Source organism: Lynx canadensis, chromosome A1 (assembly GCF_007474595.2).
Source record: "Lynx canadensis isolate LIC74 chromosome A1, mLynCan4.pri.v2, whole genome shotgun sequence".
Taxonomy (NCBI): Eukaryota; Metazoa; Chordata; class Mammalia; order Carnivora; family Felidae; genus Lynx; species Lynx canadensis.
The window spans coordinates 21,243,324-21,259,921 of NC_044303.2; the positions used below are offsets into that span (position 1 = coordinate 21,243,324).

General features: G+C 32.4%; 1 long non-coding RNA gene across 5 annotated transcripts in view; it reads left to right on the top strand.

Annotated features, from left to right (window-relative positions):
• LOC115510363 overlaps nucleotides 1-16,598 on the top strand; it is a 52,673-nt gene that overhangs the window by 851 nt on the left and 35,224 nt on the right. For 4 of the 5 annotated variants that reach the window (XR_003967696.1, XR_003967692.1, XR_003967693.1 and 1 more), the window contains exons 2-3: nucleotides 5,422-5,516; nucleotides 12,763-12,829. This is a non-coding gene — a long non-coding RNA (uncharacterized LOC115510363). Of the gene's footprint in view, nucleotides 1-5,421; nucleotides 5,517-9,461; nucleotides 9,575-12,762; nucleotides 12,830-16,598 lie in introns of all 5 variants that reach the window. The other variant, XR_003967694.1, reaches the window with a different exon arrangement.

Below are 16,598 nucleotides of genomic sequence, written 5' to 3' on the forward strand. Positions count from 1 at the left end.
TGGGTGCCTCCAGTCCGTCGTGCGGACCTGCTGTCCGCGGGACCCAGCACTGTATATTGTGTTAGACGCTGAAGCGTGAGGTGCCCTCGGAATGTGGGTTTCACAACGTAGCCCTACGGCTTTGCGCTCCTCGGTCCCGGCAGGAGTAACCCTGACGGTGTCTGGCTTTTCCAATTTGGGCAAGATAGGGCGGGGGCAGACTTTTGAGGTTTCAGCGGGCTCCTAGGGAAGATGCTGGACTTTCGCTTTTCGCTCGGGATTTTTGTCCTTTGCTCTCACGGTGTTGTTTTTTCTGGGGGGGAGGGGGTGAAAGATAGGGTTTGGAGCTTGCAATTTCCTTCTCCCAGTTGCACTTTTCTTAGAAGACTCCTCCGATCTCTGAAACATGTCTCAGGGAAAAAAAAGCAATCTGTGAAACTGTATTGATGTTTTCCTCACGAAAAAGTCTTAGCCCGGACAGCTTAACGGTAATTTTGCGATCTCCACCTTTTCTCGGGAACTCTCTTGACTGAGGCGGAGGGAAGAGGACTGTTATTTGTCTTTCCCTTTAGTGATTTTTTTTTTTTTACGTCGTAGTTTCTACCAATTCTTAGTCGATAACTCTTGAATGATTTGAGCCAGTTACGGTTTTAAGCAGTACTTTATAAATAATGGCCTTCGTAAAAATTATTCATTAAAGATCTGTTAGGTTTTGAGTCTTTTTCTGCGCTGAAGGCACCGCTGATTAACCCTTTGCCGGTGTGTTTTGCATGTGGGGCGCGCGGCTGTGGGTTGCGAATATGCAGGAGATGGGTTTTGCAGCAGCTATTCAATTGTTCGCGAAGAGGAAAAACGCTTTCTGGGGACCGCACTCACACCCTCTTTAGGACCACCTGCCTGAAGAGTTTTTCCCCCTGGAATGGATGTAACGATTGATTGATTTCTTATTTCTGTAAAGACTGGAGGACCCGCCCTCACTTAGAATCTGTCCCCGAGGAGAATAGGAGAGCGCAATGTGATGTTTTTCAAATTGTGTCTAACGGAGCTCCCAAAACACCGGACTTGTTACCCCCTGATTGGCTGGAAGGGAGCGGGACTAGGGGGTTTGAAAGTTGAACACTAGATTGTGATTCTCGACTTTGAGAAAAATACTTTTAGAGAACCACGGAAATAGTTAGGAAACGTTAAGACGGGGAGTTTGGGGGGTGGGGGGGAAGCTGGTGTTTAGTATTTTTTTTCTTCCATAAAGGACTTTCGAACAGTTCTGAAATGTGTATTAAAAGTAAAACTGAGGATGCAGTTTTCGCAAAAATTGTAATTCTGTTGGCTGAAATTGCAAGATTTTTATGTGTTTGCCCCTGTTATCTGTTGGTTAAAAACTGACTGTAGGGTCTAGGGTTTTTATTTCTTTGGCAGAAAATTTTCAACTTAAGCTACACATTTCGATGCAGAGTTCGGGAGAATTGTTTCTTTTATTTTGATGATAAGAAACTTAACATTTCTTAGGAACGAGCCTCCCCACATTGCCCATAAAAATTGTATGTATTTAAATTTATTTTCCACATCTAACTTAAAACACATGGGTTTTGCAAATTCAGGCATTGCTGTGGACTTAAAACTTTATTAACAAGAAATTTACGTTGCTTAATTTAGACAATACAACAGGTAAGTATGCACAGGTGCTTATGTATGATTTCATTCCTTTGATAAATTCACTGTGAAGAAATACATCGCATACACCATTGTGGGTGTGTTGTGTCTTACTTGGTTGGTTTTCAGTTCATTTTTGTTGAATGTTGGTTGAGACAGCCGTCAATATATTTCTATTTATTACCAAGCTTGTCATTCCGTTTAATTGCATCTTGATAAAAGGCGGGTGTGGTTTTCAAAGCAAATCGGTGAAGTCAGTGATAAACAAGATAGCTGTAGATACTTTTTAAAAGATTTTTTAATTTAATAGAAATTAATGTTCTTTTATGAATAGCAGTTGAAATTTTGAAACTTAGTTTGTATTCTAACATTAGGTCAAATATACATTGTTAGAAGGTATTCAAATGAAAAGATCCCACGACTTTTAAAATCTCTGTAGGGCTATAAATATAATTTATATTGAGTGAAATAGCTGAGTTTATAAATAATGCTATTTTGTATTGCCTTCATAACAAGAATTGCAATTGTGGAATCTTTGTTCATTACCTTTCTTCAAAGCTGTTTATTTTGAATCATCTCATGAAAATTTCATGAAAGGTGCTAATTATCCTCTCTATAAAATTTGACTTAATGAAGTTGTAGGAGACCTCATTTCTGTTTTAAGTGTAATTTTACCTATGATACAGAACTATCAGGTTTTGCTTTTTTTACTGTTATTTTGGGTTTGGGGTTTTAATTTTCATTCAGATTATTATGTGACTTGGAGAGTTTTGAGGGTGGGGTAAGAGAGGGCTTTAAATTCCACCAGGCGGGTTAAACTTAACCATACTTTTTTAGTGCTTTGGTTTATGAGGGTTTTTGTTTGTTTTAAGGAGTGATGGTGAAGAATTGTTTTATTTAATAAGCCATTTTTTAAAGAAGTGAAGGATTCCTTTATTTAAAATACTACACTTAAAGCTTGAGAATGTACTAGCACCTAAATAAAAATGACAGCATTTAAAATATTTTCTCTTTTTATGTGATGGGTTTTTAGATTTGTGGCCATGTAGGTATGAGTTCCAACATGTATATTATTATTACGTATAGTATCCATATTTCTCTGTAGAAATTGATAATTCTCATTTTCTATTGTAAGGACTAGAAAAGTCATTTATTCCCTCTGGAAAACAATGGTGGGTAAAGGTGTTGCCAGTAGCTCTACTCTTTTTAAAGCTATGTTTATATAACATGGGGGAGAGGGAACTAGAGAAGGTAAGGTGTCAGTCTTCCTGGTAGCATTGATATTCATTTGTTTGCCTTTCAATTTTTTTTAAAACTCCAAATAAAAGTGCAATTTTAGACTTTGCTTTAATGCTATTAACTTGCCTTAGTTGTACATTTACAAAATATAACCTCCAGTGTTTGCAAGTAACACTACATTTTTTCTAATCAGATTAATATCACTTTTTAATGTTACCAAAAACTGGAACCAAGGATGAAAATTTCACAATAGCTTTCATATTCTGGATCCCTTGTTTCATCATGTTTTGTGTACTACATTATTGTTTTTTGTTTGTGAAGACGTGTATATTTTTATTTCTGTTTATTGGCATGCAGTAACAATATACTTCAATATTGGTCAGTTAATAAGATTTACAAGAAAAAAAAAAAATGCCCAGAGACTGTATTGGGTATTTCTTCTATGTGATACATAAGCTTTCTCCAATTAAAAAAAATCAATTAAATACACTATTTTGAAATTTTATTGTATAAAAATTTGTCTCTCATTTTAAAAAATTTCACTGGCCTAAAATTGGCTTTTTTCTTTTTTCCTTTTGTTTAGTGAAACCTAATAATTCCCACATTGATTTCTTTTTAACCCTTTTTTAGAAGAAACAGGTTATTGGTCTGATTATGACTAGAAAACACATTTTAGAAAGAACTGTCATGCCAGAGTGTTCATGTACATGTAGTTTTGTTATTTCTTACTGTTACTAATTTTTATTTAGCAAACTTAGAAACACTGTGGCCAGACAACTAATTTGGCATGTAATTAGACTCAAACTATGACTTGCTGAAATTTGGTAGCTCCACATCTCTTAAGACCAAAGGAAATCAATAATAAACTACCACTTTCAAATAAGTGTCAAAAATTAGATTAAGTCATTTTTGCTAGTGATAGTATTAGACTTTTAAAGTCGTGATTGTCTTAATAAGAGTAGTATCACTTTTAGAATTTCACGTTACTAATAAATGTTTATATGTTTGATTATTTGCATATACAAATGACTGTAGAGGCTTCCTATAAATATTGCTTTCTTATAGGGAAATGATTTTCCTTTGCCTTTTTCCTCCCCAGTGTCTGTCTTAGAGATGCTTTAAAGGATCTCCTTTTAGAAAGAAAAGTTTCAAATATGAACTGATATTAAGTATACATATTAATTTTATTTTTAATATTTTTTATCTAATTATGAGAAGGTTAATATACTTTTTTTATTACTTTCATATTTCACTAAAAAGTCTTTGCCCTGGAAAAATTTTGCACTGGGTTTTAAGTGTAAATAACTACTTTGTAATATGTTTGACATTGAGTTGTACTAGTTTGGGGGGGCTACATCTTTTTTTTCTTATCATACACATTTGGTTTAATATTTGTCTTCGATCCAAACCTCTTTTGTTCTTTATTGTCTAGTATTTGTTGTTTCCCCACTATTTAAAAACTTTTGGCATGGAGTACATAATGGTTTCTATTTTCTTTCTGTGATTTTTAAAGTTGTGACACCTTAATTTTCAGAGTGCTCAAATATAGAAAACTTTGTCTAGATCTTTTGAGAAGGACTATGTAGAAATGATTTTAATGTTTCAAAATGTCATGGTTTTTGGGTTGATGTTTGTGAGTTACATATGTGTGCTATTTGTTGTTAAATATTTGGTGGCAGAGGAATAAAGGTTTTTTTGGTTCTCATTTCTTTTCCTAAGCTATTCTTAAATAACAGTAGAAATCTGAACTCGTTAACATACGGTACGGTATAAACCTATGGTAATTTAACAACTTTATATTTTTACATAATTGCCATTAAATCATTAAGATTCAAGTGAAACAAATGAAGAAGCCACTTCTATACATTTGGTTACACCATCTACCTGGAAATATTAAAAAACCATTGGCCCAATAGTCATCCACTTGTTACTTATAAATATTTTAATTTATTTAAAAAGTTAATTCTAAATTTTTTTTCTGTTAGAACTGTAATGTCTTAAAATATTTGGAAATATCAGTATAATTGTTCACTTGGGCATGGCAAAAGACCAAACTTAAGAATAGTAATTTCTGTCATCATTAAAATGATTGATAATTTGGGGAGAAAGGTAGTTAAAAATTTATCTCTGTCTCTTGAGTAGTTCTTTTAACTGTGGATTTTATGAGTTTTAGAAACACAAACTGTATTTCTGATATTTTCCTTATGGAGTCACCTTTACCAGTCCTCCAGCACTTACACACACACACACACACACACACACACACCCACCCACCTTTGAAAATGAATGCCCTAAAGAGAAATGAAAGCAGAAACATATTAATCTGATTTGTTTGAAGAGGCTTCAGATGATAAAGCATATCACAGGTGTTTCTAATCAAGTTATTTCTGCTTAAAAAACATTATTTTCAAGTTAGGGTTTCTTTGAACACAGGCAAGATTGGGGTCATTTTGAAGATTTTTACCTTCGTGTTCAGGGATCAACTGTGGAACTGCAGGAGGCAGAAATCTGTTGAGTGTCTTCATGCTATAATACATGACATTTTTATTGCAGGTTTTGACCTTTAGGAGAGAGCCAATTCTGGAGAACAACCTAACTTCTCTGATTGAACACTCACATAATGCATTGGAACATGATAGGAGATTAAGGTATACTAATGAATTTTAAAAGCATACTATTTCATATCTTTGCAGTATAATTGGACTAGACCATTAGTAAAGCTAGAACTTTTAGGTGAGCTAAAACCAATAAAGATTTATTAATAGACAGAAATCTGTGAAGTGGTCAGGTAGGCTTCTCTTATTAAAACTCCACATTTTTTAATATAATTGCTATTCTCATCGACTTTTATTAGATCCAGTCCCAACTGAATTTATTCATTCTAAAAATAAGAATATATATAGTGATTTTTCTTTTTTTTTTTAAGGTTATTATACTGGTATATAAAGAAGAATTAAATAGTACACTTTTCATCTCATAAAATGAAAGGTTTAAATCAAATAGAATTTGGTGCTTGGCTGTTTGACAGGTATAATGATAGGTAGAGCCTATAAGTTTAGGTAAGATTAATGAGACTATTTTAAGAGAATTTAAAGTATCCCAGATACCATCCTAACCAAAAGTGGCATTTTGGTTGAAACTGAAAAACCCACTTTCTTAAGCAGAAACTAGTATCTTACTCATAGGTACTCTGAATAAAATAAATTGTTCATATCAAAAATTACAGACTATAAAAATGTAGAATGCCAAAACTTCAAGTAACTTAATTTTGCCTCCAAAATACTTTATCACAGTGCCACTTTTCTAGTATATTTTCTTTGATTTTTATAGTTTTTTGAAGGTTTCAGATACTTAGCTAATAAAAATTTTGATTGTTTTGTAAACAGTGACCTGGTATAATGAAAATGAACTTACTGAACAATATTACTAAGCATTGGTTAATTTTTGCATGGTAAAAATATTAATCACATGATAAAGTATTAACCCTAACGTATTTTTAAAAAAAGTATTTGCTAAAGTGAGGTTTACTAAAATAGAGCATAATATGAATTTTTCTTTAAATTTTTTTTCACCTAAAAATATTTACTTTATATGCTTACGATACAGGAGAGATAGCAAAGATTTGTTTTCCTAAGAAAAGTGTTAATTTTGTCTTATGAGTGAAGTGTAATTGTCATATAACTGCTTGTATCTTTAAATGTTCAGTTATTTTAAAGCAAATTCTCTAATGTGTGTTTGAACATTGAGATACGTAACAAAATATTTAAAAACTAATATTCAGCATTTATTATAAGATATTAGATAATCCAGGAATGTGAATCCATTAACAGTTAAAGCTAAATAAAATGTTAAAATTTAATAGAAATCAGTTTAATATAAGGGCAGAGTTCACATATTGATATCATTATACTGTAAGGTGTCACTATATACTGTTGGAGATAAATACAGGGTATTGAATGTCTTCATAGCTTAGATTTGAGAATGTTATAAATAAGCAGCTTAGTTTAAATAAGATGGAAATGAATACAACTTTTTCCCCCTCTAACTTAGCCAGTGATTTTCAGATTAGAAAACATTAAGATGAAAAGTGAAAAATGTGGTTTCTGAATATCTGAAAAATAAAAACAAATCCAGATTCAATTTATCAGTTTCAATCCAGATATCTTTGCACACAGCCTATTGTTAAATGGAGGAAGAGTGATAGCTTTTGAGTTGATATTTTAGATAAAGACATCAATCCCCAGAGTTTCTAATTTAGAGAGTTTATGATTTATGATCTTTTAAGTTGTCAAAACTTATTATTTGGACACAAACATTTAGCACCATAAAATCATCTCTCTATAACTATATACTGGCTTATAAACTTCCAAATTTTTAGCTTAGTAAATAATCTAACATGTAAGAGATTTGGTGCAAATATTAATAGTTTTCATGTATTTGGTCACCTCTTACAGGATAAGACACTTTAACCTAATTGGTAGTGTGTGTTATTTTAGAAGACAGGTTAATAAAGGCTTTTACTGCTATGTGTGATTGGCTATCCTTTACCCCTTAAAGGACATTTTCTACGGATTTTAGGTGTTTTAAATTTGCAAACCTGATTATCTATATCTAAGCCTTGGTAAGTACTTTATCATATCAGGATTTGGGGAAAAAGACTTACTGTGGTTTTTTTTTCTCTGATACACTTCTTATTTGGACAGTGTTTATATTCTGGGTTAAATGCATTTTCCGGGTTAAAAAACATTCATTTTCAGGAAAAATTCTTAATTGTTCCTAAAATACAGTTATACTGTCAGTGTTCAAATTTTTTTGAAATAGTTATCCTTAGCAGGGAAAGAATATTAGGATAAACTAGAATAGAGAAAATTTAACATGTCCACTCAGGTACTTGAAATTCTTCGTTGTCATTGGTAGATAATTCTAGTTTATAAGGACAACGTATTTTAAGCAGTTTCTCAGCTGTAACAACTTTCTTTATTGTGGTTTTGTAATGTTGCTGTGGATTCATTAAAGAATAGTCAATTAAAAAATTTTTTAAATGTTTATTTGAGGCAGTTTTGTATGTGTGTATTTTGTGGTGTTTCTTGACCAACCAATAAAATATATTCTTAGTCTATTTTTTCTTTTCAGAATTATAATTTCTGATAACCATTTTCAAAACAATATTTAAGTAATGGGAAGATTTAAATTTTTCATTAAATATCATTTTGAAGTAAAATTTCAGTTCTTAGCACGACAAAACACAGTTTTGGTATTTTATTAACATGTATGATTTGGATTAGTTTTACTTTCCTGTTTTATGATTAGAGTCACTTGGAAGAGAAACATGTAGTGTATTTCAGATGTAGTTCCCGAGACTGATTAATCCATTGGTTAATAGTTCATTAATTTGTTACTGTTTTGTGTCTTAATTTTTAAATATCCTTTTTTGATATTTGCTGTTATTTTTTTCCATTGTTTGGCTTTCATAATAAATGTATTATAGTATTTTTGTTACCCTGTGATCCTCAGAATTATTTCTTTTATTTTTATTAGCATTATTTGTTACTGAACTGCTGCTAAACAGAACAGTTGTTTTTCAATTTTGATAAAAATAAAAGATTGAGTTTTTCCCTTTTTTTCCCCACAAAATGTTTTTATCTGAATTTTAGGTATTTCTGTTTTATACTTTTATTTTTAATCCCAAATCTAGCCTTCTTGACTAGATATTACTTAAATTCAGCCAGTTCTAGCATTTAAAAAAATAATTTATAGATGTCCTAATTTTCCTGAGTTTTTAAATATTTTTCAGAATCAAAAATTGCTTAAGGCATTAAAAGATAAGGATTGCATTTAAAATTGAAGTATTAATTTAATGCTATTGGATATAAATAGCATCACATTTAAATTTAAAGATAATTTGACAGAATACTTCTATTTGTTATTCATTTGATATTATGTACTAAGTTTTTAGCTTCATATTACACATTTAAAGTAGATAAATTACATGTGGAAATTTTTTTTTAATAGTTGGAGTTTTTTTGTAAAAGAAAAAAGTTTATGGGCTAAAAATCTTCTTTGTTAATAGGGTCTGATTGCAAACATATGGTGATGATTAGATATGTGGAACTTGGGAGTCTGGAGCTTTTTATAAGCAAAATATAATTTCATTTCTTGATTAAATTTTAGATACTTTCTTATTTTCCAGGAGAATGGATAGGAAGGATAATATGAATTTATGAATTCATAGCAAATCTGGCTAAAACTTTTCTGAGAATTTTGATAATTGAGCAGTTAAATCTAAACTAGGAGCTGAAGATCATTACATGTGTCATTAATTTTTTGCCTTAGATACATTATAGGTTCACTTTCTAATCAAAACACTAATTTTGTCTTCTACTCTTCCCATCCTACTTTTTAAGAAAAAAAAAAATTCTTAAATAATTGTATCATATAGTGATGTAAGCAGACCTGCTAGGTAGATTGGGCCTGAACCATTTTTGTCTTCTGTGTCAGTTGCATATGCTTTTCTTAGCTTGCTGCTTCAGCAGCAGCAGCAGCAACAATGAATAAACAAGTATCACCACAGCCCTTGTTCTTGTCCCTTACAGCTGGGAGCAGGGGCTGGGAGATTGCTGCTGCATGTCAGCTGTTGTACAGAATAGCATCAATATGCAATAATGGTGGCCAAAGGAGCCTACACCCACCAGCTTTTACAGACCAGGTAGGAAGGGCCCAACTATCATAACCCATATATAGCATAATAAATACTTTTTTTGACAAAAGGTACTTTTTTTCCCAAAGCTGCAGAAAGAGAACAGTAGTTGCTTACAGTTCTTAGACTTACATTTTTCTATTATTTACTCTGTGGCTTTATTTAATTTTTGTTCTGTTAATTTCACGTATGAATGGAAAACTGTCTTGTTTCTGGAAGTATGCATGGTATGTTTCATGTTTTTCACTTTTAAGCTGGTAGATTGGAAAAAAACTATTAATAAGTTGCTGATAACACAAGTTATGTATTGTATTAAGGAAAGAGAAGTTGATTATGGCCACATTGGAGTGTTTCTTTCACTTTGGGGCCATATTCTGAGCCCATGTTATCTTTGTTTATAGCCCAAACAAACAAGGCCAAATTCTTGCTGATTTCACTATAACTAAAAAGAATACCCCATACTACTTAGTGTTGTATTTAACTAAAGACAGAGCAGGCTGCAGGTGGAAACTCATTAAGTCTTTACTTTTTCTTACTGTTAAAATGTTTTATATCTGAAAGTTCAGATTATTCTAAATTTTTTGGAATTAGGTCTTTGTAATATCAAATGATACAGAACGGTGTTTTTTATTTTTACAATTTAAATTTGCACAGCTTTGCATAACCTAAATATCTGCATTTTTCTCACCTTTTGTATCTAAATAATTCCAGTAGGTTATAGTTACAAGGAAGTGAATGTTAGATTTCTATTAATGTTCAGATTTCATCTGTAGTTAATGAAGTGTAGGTAGAAAACTACAAATGACATTTTATTTTGTATAAGCCTAATATCCCAATTTAAAGTCTTGACATTTGCGGTAGCATTCTTTTTAAAAGGTAATCATAGTTTTTCCCTGGTCATCTTCATTAAAATTACAACTAATCACTCCTACTCTTAATGTTTTCCCTTACCAATCACAGTAAACTCAGAATATGAATTTCCTGCTAATACTGTTGAAACAAGCTTTGTTGTAGTATGTGTTAGTTTTGTCTGAAATAATAAATGAGCTCAAAACCTGATCTAATGTGAAATTAAATGTATTCAACCATAAATTGAAATTACTTTTTTTTTTTTTTTTACTAATACTAGAATGTTGTCTTTAATGTGTTTGATGTAATTTAACAGATAACATTTTAGTTACCTGCTCTTAATCAAAAAGTGAGTTACATAATCCTTTATATTGAAAATATCTTGTTTTTGCTATGAATTACGACATAAACTGTCTATGGACCACCTGTACCGGAATAACTTAGAATAAAGCATTTTTCCAGACCTGCAGAATCAGAATCTCTAGAGCTGAGACTCAGAAATTTGTACTTTTTACAAGCTCCACATGAGTTCTTTTAGAAGCACCACATGTGAGGAGTACTGCCCAAAATGAAATGGGGGAGGATTCTTCACATCAATAAACCATTTATATTTTCTGTTTCTCTCCGCCCCCCCAGCCTCTTTGGTCGTCATGGATCCAAGCTCAGTAACTACTTCTGAATCTTATCATCTCTACCACAGTAGTTCTAGATTAAGTCTTATTATTTCCTCAATCATGTGAAGAAAATCAGTATTATGAGAGCTTTATTTTTGTTCAAGTATCTTGGGGCACATTTTAGTCTCTGGTACATTTAGTATACCTATGTTAGACCTACACTTGATAAAAGCAGAAGGATTTGGTCATTTAAGAATTTTAAGATTTTTCCTCTGGATAGTGGCTATTTTTCTTAAATATACTTCCAAACATTGGAGAAAATAAAGAAGAACTTCTTATATGCTGCTTATGGGAGCATTTGACAATGTCGTAGTAAAGTTGAAGATATACATAGGCTTGAACCCAACAATTCCGTTCCTAGATGTTCTAGGTAAACTGAGACATGTATGAAAAAGTCTTATAGTTACTTTTATTTTTAATAGGAAAAAATCAAAAGTACTATAAATGTTAAGCAACAGGAGAATGGCAAATTGTGTCATAGTCATATGATGAACTGTTTATTATACTGCTGTTTAAGTGAGAGCTCTGTGTGATCATGGATGAGTGTCTTCGGCGAACAAAAACAAGTTGCAAAAGGTTGTATATTATATAATATTTATATAAGATATATAGCATTTATGTAAAGCTAGAAAGCAATGATATATATGGTTTTAAGTACTTGATTTTATAGTAGTAGTAGTGTAAAAGCATGTATAGGAAATAAATGCCAAATTCAAGATTGTAATTTTATATTAGGAGAGAAAGGAATGGGATCAGGGTATGGTACGAAAAGGATTCAACTATATGCATAGGCTTTTTCTTTTAAAAAAAAAAAAATACGTAAAGCAAAATAAGCCTGGCAGAATATTAGAATTCCATGAGAAGGCCAGGGATTTGAAATTTTCCTGTGGATTTGAAATATTTTTTCAAATATATCAAAAAATGTGCTGTCTTTATTTTGGTGAACATCTTCTACAATAAGATGTATACTTAGGATGCTCCTAAAAGCATGGATGACTTTATTCTATTTGTTCTATATCTTACAGTAACTAATAGAAATAGTACTACTTCCTACTCTTGTAAATAAAGAACAGCCTTGGAGGCAATTTTTCTTATCACTGCTCTTCCATTTACCCTTGAAGTCAGACAGTTTCACAATAGTATTTTCTTTTGTTATGGCTATCGATCATAACATTATTTTCAGAATTTGTTTATGCATTTGAAACTCCAACTTAAGCTTTGTATTATACTGTTTTACAGTAGAATTCTTGGAATTAAACAATATATGGATTTTTACATTTTGCATTTGTATACATGTTACATGTGTGTATGTGTGTGAGAGAAAGATTGGTCAATCTTGAGGTATGATCTTGAATTTATCTTAAAATATCTGCACTTAGATGATGTCCTCTAGAAGCTGAGTGTGCTCCAAGTTAGACATGAAGTGTGAGTTTTAGTTGCACTTAGATATTTGACTTTTAAACTTTGAGAAGGTAATAGTAATAGAAAAGTGAATTTTAAAAACTAGTGATAACACTTTGGACTGAAATAGGTAAATGCTGCTTGGTGTTCATAATCTGTGATTGTGCTGTAGAAGGATCAGAAAGCTGTGATTATCAACTTTAGCTGAAAATTTTATTAACTTCTATAATGTGATCAATTTTTTAAAGTCTTCACTCTTATTTTTTTTCCTAGGTTTAATAAAGATAAAATGAAGACCATAATAAAATAGTCCCCTACTTAGCCCAGCAATTCTTACCTTGTAAGTATCAACTCTCAGTTAATATTTAGTATTAACCTCTGCCATTGCTATAAAAAGTTAGTGTTTCGCTACAGGTGTTGCTTTATTTCTGAATGACAAGTTTCTTATCTCCCCTTACCCCCTACACATTGAAGGTTGGTATTAATTTAATCCAGTTTAGAGCAAGAATAATGCCATTGCTTTGAATAAGTTTTCTATTTTGGAAAGTATTTTACAGCAAGGCTCTATTTTCTAAATCTGAGAATCACAATTTTAAACACTTATCCTCCAAAGGAATTGATAAATAAGTAATTATCTTTATTATTATTAGTCAAGTTTTTTTTTTTTTTATTTTTTTACATGTTTATATATTTATTTTGAGAGAGAGAAAGAAAGAGACAAGCAGGCTCCACGCTGTCAGTGCAGAGTACAGTCTAGGGCTCAATTTCACCAACTGTGAGATCATGACCTGAGCTGAAATGAAGAGTTGAGTGCTTCACTGACTGAGCCACCCAGGTGCCCCCCATTAGTCAGGTTTATTGATAGTTATTTTATGGTTTTATAAATTGGAAGGATTCTCTCCACTTGAGAGTTTTTTCATTTATTTGTTTTTATATTTCACTAAATTACCTTGCACACTTTTCTGTGAGATACTTAAAATTTAGCTGTTAAACTTCAGAAAGTGGGAAAGACAGGAAGGCAATCCCTTTTCCTTCCTTTTATACATACATACATGCACACCTCTTTCTTAGAATAAACATTTGGACCCTGATTCATTTAACTTTTGAGAAACTTACAAATTCTAAGGAAAAAATTTTAACAGGTTAGCTAAAATTAATGTCATACCCCTAGAAAAACTCAAATCAAGGTCATGGTAAATACACAAGATAACTATTTTCCTAAAAATATTTGAGACCCTGGGGTGCCTGAGTGACTCAGTCAGTTAAGCATCTGACTTGGGTTCAGGTCATGGTTTTACAGGTTTGTGAGTTCCAGCCCTGCGTTGGGCTCTGTGCTGACAGCTCAGAGCCTGGAGCCTGCTTCACATTCTGTGTCTCCCGTTTTCTGCCCCTCCCCAACTTGTGCTTGAGCTCTCGCACACATGCGCACTCTCTCTCAAAAATAAATAAAAAATAAAACATTTTAAAAATATTTTAAAAAAATATTTGAGACTCTAAAGTCAAGCTACCATAATGATTCATTTCCATCTATTCTTTGAGCTCATCCCTAAATAAAAGAAACTTAAGCGCACCTTTTTTCTGTTTGTGGTGTTGAGGGATGGCCCTGTTTTAGTGAAAACTAGTGCATCAGATTCTTCTCTACCATATCTAATACCATTGGATTAGTGACTCTGTGAATAATGTTTATGTGTCGAGGAGTGACCTTATCATAGAAGATCTGCCACTGAACTCAGTAAATAGTTTTTTGGGTGGAAATAATTAAATATTGAAGACTTTTATTAATGAGCCAGTTTGAAGAGTAGTTGCCAAATACCACAGGTCACTTCCTTCTCTAATTTTTTTTCCTTTTTATATTTTTGTCTCTGGAAAACTAGAATGGAAACATTTGCAAATCCCCAGAGAATCCTATATAGCCCAGGCATAAGTTCCTTAATTGGTCCCTTGGAAGCCAGCTCAGTTTTACTTCAGCTTACTCTTAGAAAAAGAAATCTTTTTGATTGGTATTGCGCTCCTGTAGATTGGAGGGTAGTCGACTTTTCAGAAAGAAATAGGTATCATTTAACTTCTAACAGATTTAAAAGCATAGATAATGTCATATTCTTAACCTTATTTCATCTCCTTTGTAAATTTCTAAGCAAATAAATAAGCTGGATATTTTCCAGCATCTTTTAAACATAGGTCATTTGCTGTATTTTATAATTGGAATGCTTTCTGTTGTCTGTTCTAGGTAGTATGGAGTTCTCTTTAATCTTAGTTACTAAGATAGTGATGTTTCCAGTCAGTACCCAGAAAAATAGGTACATCATGACAGTAGTCAGTGATTCTATATGATTATGCGTGGGTATCCCCTCTTTTGTCATTCTCTTATGCTCGTTTAATGCCATGCTTCAAGGAATTTTTTTAAGCTGTTCCCCACTTGTGGGATGTGGATATTCTACAAGTTGTAGAATGTTCATGTTTTATATATTCATTGCTGTCTGAATTAAATAATGGCAGTGTTTTGGGTTCATTTTTATAAATTGAGTAAAGAGAGGAAATCTCTTTCAAGGTTTTTTTTCAGTTTAAAGCTCTTAAATGGTTGTTGCTTAACATAAAACATTCAGAAATAATCATATTTCAGGGTTCCTGGGTGGCTCGGTTGATTGTCTGACTGTTGATTTCAGCTCAGGTCATGATCCCAGGGTTAAAGGGTTGGGCTCTGGGGCGCCTGGGTGGCTCAGTCAGTTGAGCGTCCGACTTGGGCTCAGGTCATGATCTTGCCGTCTGTGAGTTTGAGCCCTGCGTTGGGCTCTGTGCTGACAGCTCAGAGCCTGGGGCCTGCTTCCAATTCTGTGTCTCCCTCTCTCTCTGCCCCTCCCCTGCTCATGCTCTGTCTCTCTCTGTCAAAAATAAATAAACATTTTTAAAAAAATTTAAAAAGAAAAAACAGGTTGGGCTCTGTGCTAAGCATGGAGCCTGCTTGAGATTTTCTTCCTCTCTCTTCCTCTCCCTTTGTCCCTCTGTCCCTCTCTCCTCCCCCCGCCACCCCCGCTCATGTGTCCCCTCTCTAAAATAAAACTAAAATAATACTTCTTTCTCTTTTTTCTCACTTTAAGATTTTTGAGCTGTGTTTTGTTTTTTCACATTGTAAATGTGGGTACATACACTTAAATTACATATTTCTGTTATATAAATTTAAAATAACTAGATCCATCATTTGGTGCTAAATAAAATAATATCTTTAGGTGCACTGTCAGCAATTACGATCATTGCTGCTTTTTAATTTACAACAGCAAAAACTTTAAGACCCTGACTCTAAATAAGAAACAGAAGATGAAGCAGAATATTAACCAGTCTGTGCTGTCATTGTTAGTCCTGTAAACCGAAGTGATGGAAACAAGTAACCTTATAATCAGTAGACTTACTATTTGTCTATTATTAAAAACGAGTCTAGTAAGAAGAAATAACAAAAATAATTCCTTACATTAGACTGATTATCTAGATAAGTTTTTAGAATTTTTATCAAGTTAGCAATAGAATAGCAATGGCATGTAATCATACCATTTTAGAAAATATTGTCAGTTCTTGAATTATAAATAGTGTAAATGTGGAGCTGATTGAAAGTACTGCAAATAAAATCAATGTTGTAAATCAGTAGGGCAGTAAGTAGTTAATAAGGCAAATGATATAGAATCTATTGTTTTCAATAAAAATGTAATGCTTTTGGTATGACTTGCTAAAAATAGCTGAAATCTCATGATTGAAATTTACTCTTGTGTTAAATTGCTGTCTACCTGTGGCACTTATGAGGAATTTTTAATTATTTTGAATAATTTTATAACGTGAATGTTTCTGGGGGAAAGACTACCAAAAGAAAAAACAAAAGAACAAATTGCTCTTTTGGCGCTTGGATTAGTAGTAAATAATGTTTATAATCAAAAAAAAAAAAATTATAAGGATGCTAGATAATCTCAGCATTTGGTGGTAAGGAAGGTTTGCAAATATACTGATCAATTGATATTAATTTAGTTAAATATATCAAATCTAGGTTCTTAAAGGGGTATATTGTTCTATAACGTATGAACATAGAGAAAATTTACAATGTGCCACAACCATTTTTCAGCCATTGT